The following is a 7,411-nucleotide window of genomic DNA, read 5'->3' on the forward strand; positions in this document are numbered from 1 at the left end:
ATGGTTGTTTTAGCTAATGCAATTAACCCGCCCGTGGGGTCAGAGGGGGTCGCAACGCAGAGAGGGGGCCCAGTACAGGCGAGCTAGATGAGGAGTAACGAGAGAGAGAGAGAGAGAGAGAGAGAGAGAGAGAGAGAGAGAGAGAGAGAGAGAGAGAGGGAAAGAGAGAGAAAGAGAGAGAGAGAGAGAGAGAGAGAGAGAGAGAGAGAGAGAGAACCTAAGTGGGGGTACAAGAGCTGAGGAAAAGGAGCTTAATGGTCTGGCTGACACTGGGTGGGGGGGGGGCTGGAAGGGGTGTGAAAGAAAGGTATGTGTGCAGGTGTGTGTGCGTGTACGTGTGTGTTCATGTCTTCATGCAGGGTGTGTGCCTGTGTGCGTGAGTGAGTGTGTGTGTGTGTGTGTGTGTGCGTGTGTGTGTGTGTGTGTGTGTGTGTGTGTGTGTGTGTGTGTGTGTGTGTGTGTGTGTGTGTGTGTGTGTGTGTGTGTGTGTGTGTGTGTGTGTGTGTGTGTGTGTGTGTGAGGAGTGGTTATGTCTTTGTGTGCGCATGTGTCTGTGTGTGCATGTGTGTCTGTGTGTGCGTGTGTGCTAGGTGTGTGTGTGTGTGCATGCGAGGAGTGAGGTGTGTGCGTGTGTGCGTGTCCCATGGGTCGTGATAGAGGTGCAGTGCTGCGTGAGTGTGTATGTGTATGTGCCTGGGAGAGAGAGAGAGAGGGAGGGAGAGAGAGTGGGGAGATGAAGGGCCAGTGTCAGGATGCCTTTTAATGGTCAGGAGTGTGCTGCTTAGTTCCACCGGCGCAGGCCCGGACCCGGACCCCCGTCTCCCCTGTGGTGCTCCGTCCACTCCATATAACTGGTCATAATTCACCGCGGCCGGCAGCCCCGGGGTCTCCCAGGTCCCCCCCATAAAAAGGTGCGGCGGAGCGGGGGAACAGCTGAGGGCACCTCCTTATGAGCTCTCCACAGGCAGCGCATTGCTGGAGCGGGCCCTGGTAACCACTCCAATCTATTAGAGACCCCCTTAAGCAGGAGAGGAGAGGAGAGGAGAGGAGAGAGGGACGGACAGAGAGAGAGGTGTGGAGAGAGAGAGAGAGAGAGAGAGAGAGAGAGAGAGAGAGAGAGAGAGAGAGAGAGAGAGAGAGAGAGAGAGTCAGAGAGAGAGTCAGAGAGAGAGAGAGAGACCTGTGCTATGGTAGAAGGACACCCTACATTTGGTGGTCTAGTGGTAAAACAACACTATTATTTCAACTAATATTTTGGGGATGACCCTATGATGATGACCCTGTAATAATTAACTGATTTTTCAGTGCCTTCATGTCTATATAATTTTACATTTTTTTTACACAATGGAATGCTGCTATGGAATTCAAGACAGTAGATAGCGGACAAGCCCACAAGTTACAGTCATTCGCCCATGATATTTTTGTATCGTTAGTAGTTAGGTAAAAGGGAAATGAGAACCATGGCTCATGATACTGTAGGCCTGTGCTGTAATGAAAAAAATGTTTGTATATTCTTTTCTCGTTTGTGAGACTGTCATTCCCTATGGACATTATTTAAATGGTAAAAAAAACAACTGTATTGAAATATGACTTTCAGAAGTGGTTTTAATGAGTTATATTGTTGACATTCCTCTACGGCATGTCTGAGTTGCGTGGAAGTCAGATCTCAGCAATGTGTAGGCTGCATCATCTGTCATCCCCCGCAGTGGGAGGCGAATGGTTATTGACTTTCATAAGTCAGTAAATGTCAACAAGAATTTAAGGCTTTGCTTATGACTGGCTCTGTAAAGACAACAATTAAAAGGCTTAAAAGCACTTCGACTGCTGGAAGACGCTGAGGGGTTGGAGGGTGCCAGTTCATCTTGTCGTAGTTTGTCACAGTTCACGCCGGGGAAGACAGTTCTACTGCACGAACAGGACAAACTGTGCGACATGATAAACTGTGTTTTGGGGAGCCAAGCAACACCAGACCTCTCTGAGAGAGTGTCTATGAGATCATTTCATAAGCCTCACAGAGGTAAGAGTGCGAGGTGCAATGCTATTTTATTAATCCGCCAAGCTGAAACTAATATTTTCCATGGAAAGATAATTTCTTATTATTCATTCAAAATTCAACTTATTTATTAATTATTTTCACTTTCAATTATCACTTTACAGTAAGATGGGATTCATCCATAAAACTGGACTGAAACTGTTTCGCCTTTGTAGATAGCACTCTTGAATTCAGTACTCTTGACTGCAGTACATACCTTCAGTAACTCACGGTTGTTCCAAATACCAACACTTAAAAGATACATAAATAACACATTAATTCACCAAACGGTACATGGACATGGAATCTCCATGAAGCATCTTTAAACTAGAGATTAATATTACTGTAAGGATGCGTTAAAAACGCTTGCTGCTATGTAACAGAGCTTGCTATGTTGGTAAATGATGGGAGTATCAGTGGAAGTCAGAGAGCGAGATATCAAGAGGGACAAAAGAAAAGCATCACAAAACAACAATGCAGGCTTAGGACAAGCCACTTGGTTCTAGGAGATAGCCATCTGCAAACCTAAGGGGCTTCCTTTTGTACCAGAAATCTCATTATCAAGCCGACTGCTACAGCTCCTCATGCATATCTGCAGAGCATTTACAAATGATAGCATTAGTCCTGACAAGGACCGGCGCTATAGCATATTTACATACGAAAAATGTGACATTGTACAGTACATGGGCAAAGAGAGAATGACAGAAAGGACTAGAGAGAGAGAGAGAGAGAGAGAGAGACAGAGACAAAGACAGAGACAAAGACAGAGGCAGAGACAGAGGCAGAGACAGAGGCAGAGACAGAGGCAGAGACAGCAAATAGAAGGAAACAGAGAGTGTGTGTGCTCCTGTGTGCTCCATGGAAAATATGACGAGATAAAGAGATTTGAATTCGACTGAAGGCAGGATACAACAGCTACAAACGACTACAATTTTGAGATTACATTTTCCCTGTCTGATGGTTATAGGACATAGATATGACATGAAGGTTAATTATAGACTTTGAGCAAGGCCAGACGCTGCGAGCCATCACAATCAGCTCAGCCGAGGAGAGAAGTGGGTCACCGGGCTAAAAAAACGCTTGATGAAAATCACATTGATTATAGGAGCAGGTTTTTGGGAGGATTGTGCCGGTTTGACCAACATCTGTTTCAGCAGAGCTCAATACAGTGACACACACCGCTCATATCATCTCTCTCAAACACACTCTTTCCCTCCTACACATATGCATACGCACACGTACATACACACGCGCATGCGCACATGCACGGACACACGCCCACACTTTCAAGCAAAGCTGAACACACACTCAAACACACACACACACAAATACACACACACACACACAGGTGATAATTCTGCTGCAGCTAACGCTAATCAGAGGGAGCATGCACAGACCTGAAACTCTCTCTCTCTTTCACACACACACACACACACACACACACACACACACACACACACACACACACACACACACACACACACACACACACACACACACACACACACACACACACACACACACACACATTACACACACACACATATTACACACACATACACACACACACGTCATCAGTCATCCAGTCATCCATGCACACATCACACACCTCCAATAGGTACGGTTCGTGTTTATGTACTATTGTAATTAGATGCAGCTACCGCAGCCTCATCTCCAGACATTTGAAAGGGACCAGGTCAGGTCTTCAACATCTCAGCTCTCATTTCTGTAAGCAGGCCCATTTGAATCATTGCGGTCAAGTCCTGTGTTTCACATTATGTACATTATCTGCCTCAAGCTCGGGCTTTTAGGGATCCATGCAAGCACAGAATGCATTAGTGTGTGTGCACATGTGTGTGTGTGTGTGAGTGTGAGTGTGAGTGTGAGTGTGTGTGTGTGTGTGTGTGTGTGTGTGTGTGTGTGTGTGTGTGTGTGTGTGTGTGTGTGTGTGTGTGTGTGTGTGTGTGTGTGTGTGTGTGTGTGTGTGTGTGTGTTAGAGTGTGTGTGTGTGTGTGCGTGTGTGTGCGTGCATGCGTGTGCGGATCAAAGACGTCCAACATGTCCTTCAGTGCAACGGATATTTTTGATTACTGTAAATGCAAAGAAAGAGAATTTTTTAAACATTTTTTTTTGGCTTGGCTTTCATGCATTCACTTTTCAAAAAATTGTTTTGAAATTTCATGTTTTTCACAGTTACAGTGAGCAAAAGCATCTGTTAGCACTGAAGGACAATGTCATGTTGGACGTCTTTGACCCGTGCGTGTTTGCATACACTGTAGGTGCATGCATGTGCCTCAAGCTCGGGCTTTTAGGAGACGCTTGCAAGCACAGAATGCATTAGTGTGTGTGTGTGTGTGTGTACTGTAGTGCTCGTGTGTGTGTCCATGAACAATGTCCATGAAAACCTGGCTTATATGCAGGCCGACCACCCATATCATTACCACTGCGGGTTGCAAATGCAGGCCACAAGGTCCAGACATGAGAAGCTAGAATTGGGAGAAATGGATATCTCCTACACTGAAACTAACAAAGATATGAGCTGTAATGACAGACTGCCGACAGGTGCACTTACAGTAAATAAGAGCACACACACACACACACACACACGCGCGTGCAGACACACACACAAATACACACAAATGCACTCACACGCACGCACGCGCGCGCATAGACACCCACGTGCACACACACACACACACACACACACACACACACACACACACACACACACACACACACACACACACACACACACACACACACACACACACACACACACACACACACACACACACACACACACACACACACACACAGCTTCAAAAAACATACACCACCCACCACACGCAATGGTGTCTGTGCTCTGGTAACAGTTTAAGCTGGTTTGGAGACGACATGAAAGTACATAATAAAAGCCCATCTGAAGTGAGCAGGGCAACATTACACCTCATGAGCAGGGGACGGGGATGTTTATGGCAGTGACTGAAACACAAGAATTATTTTCCTGTCTGCCGTAAACGAGCCACTACGGGTTTTTTTTTTTTTTTCCCACAGAAACAACACAGGCAACATAAGAAAAATGATGTTTGTGTCATTTATGGGCAAACACAAAATCAATACACAGTTTAAAACGGCAAGAACAGGTGAGGGTGTACGTGTGTGTGTGTGTGTGTGTGTGTGTGTGCATGAGTGTGTGATTGTGTGTACTTCCCTTCACATTCCAAACATACACATACACACGCATGCACACGCACAAACACACACACACACATACACACACACGCACGCACGCACACACGCACCGAAAGCCAGTTATTAACGTGTTAAAGTAATTTACATGTGCTGTTACAAGATGGATTGTGGGCTGGTATAGAGGTGCAGCCAGGGACTTGGCAACAGGAGGACGAGGAGGCATGGAGGAGGCAGCTGCCGCCGTCACCAGATGTCGACGTTACCTCTGCTTCTCTCTCTCCTTCTCTCACTCTCTCGCTTCCTCTCTCTTTCTCACTGTCGCTATCTTATTCTGTCTCTCTCTCTGTCCATCAACATCTTCCTTTCTCCAACTGTTCTTCCACTCTCTCTCTCTCTCTCTCTCTCTCTCTCTCTCTCTCTCTCTCTCTCTCTCTCTCTCTCTCTCTCTCTCTCTCTCTCTCTCTCTCTCACACACACATACACACACTTTCTCTTTCAGTCTCCTTCTCTCACTCCGTCCATCAACATCTTCCTTTCTCCAACTGTTCCTCTTCTCTCTCTCTCTCTTCCTCTCTCTCTCTCGGTCTATCTATCTATCTTCCTCTCTATCTCTCTCTCTCTCTTTTCCTCTCACTCCGTCCATCAACACTCACCCACCCCCTTCACTCCCTCGCCCCCCAACGCAGCTCATCCTCCCCTCCCCCACCACCCCCCAGGCAGCAACATTTCCTCTGTGCGGCGGCCTGACAGCCTTAAAACAACTGTATAATTAGGGCCGCATCTGTCACAGCACCTCACTCACCTGATCAATCAGAGCCACGCTGCTGTGCGCCATCCCTCGCTCTCTCTCTCCCTCTCTATTTCTCTCTCTCTCTCTCTCTCTCTCTCTCTCTCTCTCTCTCTCTCTCTCTCTCTCTCTCACTCTCGGCACGCATGCCACACACAACATCAGGCATCATGCTTCCTAAGAAAGGATATAAGAGAAGAGAAGAGAAGAGAAGAAGAAGAAGAAGAAGAAGAAGAAGAAGAAGAAGAAGAAGAAGAAGAAGAAGGAGAAGAAGAAGAAGAAGAGGAAGAAGAAGAAGAAGAAGAAGAAGAAGAAGAAGAAGAAGAAGAAGAAGAAGAAGAAGAGGAGGAAGAGGAGGAAGAGGATGAAAAGGAGAAACAAAAAAGATGAAGAGCTGAAAGGTAAAGAGAAAAAGGTTCCCAGTGCTTCCTCCTCCTCCTCCATCCCCTTACCGTGAGCCAGCGCCCCCTCTGGGGACACCGCCAGGACCCCAGAGAGCCCCCATCACTGACAGTCACGCCACCAGAACACCATCGGCATCTCACACATCAGCACATCAGCCAACTGTACAGGCCTTGACCGACCATCAGCTCCACAGATCTGCTGTTAATTACCTTTTTTCTTCAATCCGACACGGTCGCATGAAGACGCGTGATTCTTCCTTGTTTGTCTGTCTGTCTGTATGCGTTGTGCTGTGGTGTTTTGTGGGGCCTTTTTGTCGTACAGCAGTCGTGATAAGCGCGTGTTGATTGCTGGAGGCGCTCTTGTGTGTAAAACTCTGGGGGACAAACAGAGAAATGAAACAGAATGTAATGGGGCATCGTCCGTCTGCAGCACTCTGCAATTAAGAATGGTGAACAGTGTCACAGCGAATCACTCTCACCTGTGGTTTCTAGCGGTGAGAGGGGAGACGTACACATACACATGCACGCACACACACACACACGCACACACACACACACACACACGTAAATATTCGTAAATACGTAGACAATATCTCACACGCATACACTTGTGCGCACACACACACACTTTTATGAATTAAAGTCCAGCATAGTTTACAAAATCCAAAGTCCAAATTATGGAGTCACAAAATGAATGACATATTTTTCAAATACAATCATACAAAAAGAAAATTGTTTTATAGAATAAAAGCATGTCCTTTTTGAACTCCCAGACAATATAATTACTGTTTTTTTAAAAGTGATATTTCTGCATGGTTAGGTTAGCGAAGCCGTGTGTGTGTGTGTGTGTGTGTGTGTGTGTGTGTGTGTGTGTGTGTGTGTGTGTGTGTGTGTGTGTGTGTGTGTGTGTGTGTGTGTGTGTGTGTGTGTGTGTGAGAAAGAGAGAGAGAGTTTCAGGTCTGTGCATGCTCCCTCTGATTAGCGTTAGCTGCAGCA

The 7,411-nt window shown here is 46.4% G+C and overlaps 1 long non-coding RNA gene across 1 annotated transcript in view; it reads right to left on the minus strand.

Moving 5' to 3' along the window:
* LOC134437529 (uncharacterized) overlaps positions 1–7,411 on the minus strand; it is a 124,727-nt gene that overhangs the window by 73,146 nt on the left and 44,170 nt on the right. Inside the window, exon 3 of the long non-coding RNA XR_010032403.1 lies at positions 6,626–6,789. This is a non-coding gene — a long non-coding RNA (uncharacterized LOC134437529). The remainder of the gene's footprint in view (positions 1–6,625; positions 6,790–7,411) is intronic.

Source organism: Engraulis encrasicolus, chromosome 21 (genome assembly GCF_034702125.1).
Source record: "Engraulis encrasicolus isolate BLACKSEA-1 chromosome 21, IST_EnEncr_1.0, whole genome shotgun sequence".
Lineage (NCBI taxonomy): Eukaryota > Metazoa > Chordata > Actinopteri > Clupeiformes > Engraulidae > Engraulis > Engraulis encrasicolus.